The sequence below is a fragment of the Elephantulus edwardii genome, unplaced genomic scaffold, assembly GCF_000299155.1.
Source record: "Elephantulus edwardii isolate Elephantulus edwardi_28Jun2011 unplaced genomic scaffold, EleEdw1.0 scaffold00377, whole genome shotgun sequence".
In the NCBI taxonomy this organism is placed as follows: domain Eukaryota; kingdom Metazoa; phylum Chordata; class Mammalia; order Macroscelidea; family Macroscelididae; genus Elephantulus; species Elephantulus edwardii.
The window spans coordinates 98,559-101,882 of NW_006400127.1; positions in this window are offsets into that span (position 1 = coordinate 98,559).

Below are 3,324 nucleotides of genomic sequence, written 5' to 3' on the forward strand. Positions count from 1 at the left end.
CCAGCCCTATTTCTTGCCTAAGAGATAGGCTAGGGCAAGGGGTAAGGGTCTTGTTTGGCATCTACAGAACAGCAAGCATGTCATCCATGGTCTACGCTGATTCTGCATATTCCTCCCATTTGGCAGCTGAGGCACAGAGAGGCACAGACTTGCCCCGGTCAGTATGCAAGTGAAGGGGGAAGTGCTAGACTGTAAGCTCCGTGAGGGCAGGGATCTGTTTGCTCTCTGATGTGTCCCAAGTATTTGGAATAATATCTAGTATGTAATCGGCACTCAATAAATAACTTGACTTCAGTTAGTCCCCCCCCTAAAAAAAAAAGAAAGCTAGAACAGAATCCACATCTCACACTATACACAAAAATCAACTCGAGGTGGATCAGAGACCTGAGAGTAAAGACCAAAACCATAAAGTTCATAAGAGACAAATTGTGATCAAGCTTAGCTGGCCTAGTCTATGGTATAAAGAGATGCCAAACACAGCCAGAAATGCTCAATCTGGAGAGGATAAAATTGATGAATGGAACCTTTTAAAGATTAAATTCCTGTGCACATTAAAAATTTTTCCCAACAGAGTGACAAGAAAACCTACTGACTAGCAAAAAATATTTGGCAATACCATGTCAGACAAGGGTCTCATATCAAAAGTTTACACAATCCTACAGGGCCTCCACAAGGAAAGACTGATAACACAAATACAAAATAGGCAGAAGACATGAAAACAATTTTCACAGTGAAAGATATTTGGATGGCTTCACAGACACATGAAACAATGCTCAAAATCACTGGCAATAAGAGAGATGCAAATCAAAACCAAAATGAGATACCATCTCACTCTAGTAGCAGTGACAAACTTCAACAGGACATCAAGTAACAAATGTTTTAGAGGATGTGGTGATACAGGAACTCTTATACATTGTTGGTGGGATTGTAAAGTGGTACAAGCACTCTGGAAGATAATTTAGTGTTTTCTCAAAAAGTCGAACATAGGCATTCCATATGACCCAGTTATGCTACTGCTTGGAATATACCCCAAGAAAATGAGAACTGAGACACAAACAGAGATGTGTACACCAATGTTCACAGCAGTGTTACTCATCAATGCAAGATCATAGAAACAGGCAAAATATCCAACCAAAACAGATTGAGACATTATGGTACATTCACATGATAGAATACTAGCAGCACTCAGGAACAATGATTTTGTAAATTAAGACTATGCTTAGTGAATTAACTCAGTCTCATAAGGACAAATGCTGTATAAGACCATTATTATGGAACATGTATGAGGATCCAAGGTGTGGTAGCAGCGAGCGGAAAGGTGAGTGAGGATGGGTGGAATGTGTTGAGGTGGGGGTGGTTAATCATAGGGTCGCATGATTTGATGGGTATAGGGAGGGGCAGGTAAAGCAAGTGGGAAAGATCCAGTGTGAAAAACAAAGTATATGGATTTTGTAAGTAAACCAATATAAAATAACTATTTTATTTAAATAATGAAAAAATCTCAGGAACAGTTTTGAGGCCTTGAATACTAATGAACTAGGACAAGATAAGCTGTGGAAGATATAAAGAACATCATCCATAAAGAATGCAAAAGGTCACTACAAAGACAGAGGAAGAAGAAAAGATCGAATGGGTGTCAGAAGAGACTGAATATTGCACTAGAGTGCTGAGAGGCCAAAACAAAGGGAAGAAAGCAGGAAGTTAAGGAACTGAACAGAAGATTTCAGAGGGCAGCTCAGGAAGACAAAGCAAAGTATTATAATAAAATGTGCAAAGAGCTGGAGTTGAAAAATCAAAAGCTCAGCATTTAAGTGGAAGGTGTTGGAGGCTGCTAGTTCAACCTAGCTGAAGCCATTTTGTAATTCTTTAAGGACATTTTTGGACAAGTTGCCCTGGGAGGATAGGTTTCAGTTTACCTCACCCTGGGAGGATAGGTTTCGGGAAACACCCTGCTAAGTTTCTGTTAACCAGATAACTTTCAGATTACTAGAAATGACATGATGCTATTCTCCCCCATTGTGTACTTCTCCTCCCCCCATTGTGCTCCTGTATATAAGCTGTGAGTGCTTTCAATAAAATGGAGACTTGATTGGAATTTTGAACTTGTCTCCAATGTCTCTGTGTCTCTTGTCCCTTTTTTTTGTCATTCTTTCCTTCCCAGGGTCCCCGTTGAAAAGATTCCGTGAGCCAGGACAGGAAGGAACTGAAGAACAAGTTTAACTCTCAAGTTGCAATTCTTACAAATGCTATGGACAGAATATCAAATGATCCAGAAAGCAATAAAAGATGAAAGGAGTGTACAGAGTCACTGTATAAAAAGAATTGTCTGAAAGAGAAGAATTTCAAAAAACATATGATCAAAAAGGAGTGGTGATAAAGGAGGAAGTTCAGGCTGTTCTTAAGGAATTGGCAAAAAAACAAGTACCCAGGAACTGATGGAATACCAATTGATACATTTCAACAAACAGAGCCCTGGATATGCTCACCAGTTTGTGCCAAGAAATCTAGTAGACAACTACCTGGCCAACTGTCTGGAAGAGATCCATATTTATTCCCACTTCCAAAAAAATGTGAATCAACAGAGTGTGGAAATTATCAAACAATATCAGTAATACCACATGCAAGCAAAATCCTGCTGAAGATTAACCAAAAATAACTGCAACAGCATAGAGAACCACCAAAAATACAAGGTGTGCCTAGAAGAGGTCCTGACACTATGGACATCATAGTGAATGTAAGATGTATCTTGGCTGAAAGCAGAAAGTACCAGAGGAATGTCTATCTGTGTTTCATTGACTATGCAAAGGCATTTGACTGTGCGGATCATGACGAATTGTGGCTAACCTTGAGGAGAATGGGAATCCCAGAACAACACTTGATTGTGCTTATGTGAAATCTATACTCAGACCAGGAAGCAGTCCTCAGAACAAAGCAAGGAAACACTACCTAGTTCAAAATCAGGAAAGTAATGCATCAGGGATGCATCCTGTCCCCATACCTTTTCAATCTATATGTGAAAAAGATCATTTGGGAAGCTGGATTTTATGAGGAAGTATGTGGAATCAGGATTGGAGGATGACTCTTCAATGACTCACAATATGCAGATGATACACAGCCTTACTTGTCAAAACTGAGGAGAATCTGAAGCACTTGCTGAATAAAGTCAAGGACTGTAGTCCTCAATATAGATTAAAGTTCAATATCAAGAAAGAAAAGATTTTCACTACTGGGCCAATTGGCAGCACCATGATAGATGGAGAAGAGACTGGAGTTGTGAGAACAGTTCAAAAGCAATATGTTATAGAGTATTAGGATTATTATAAG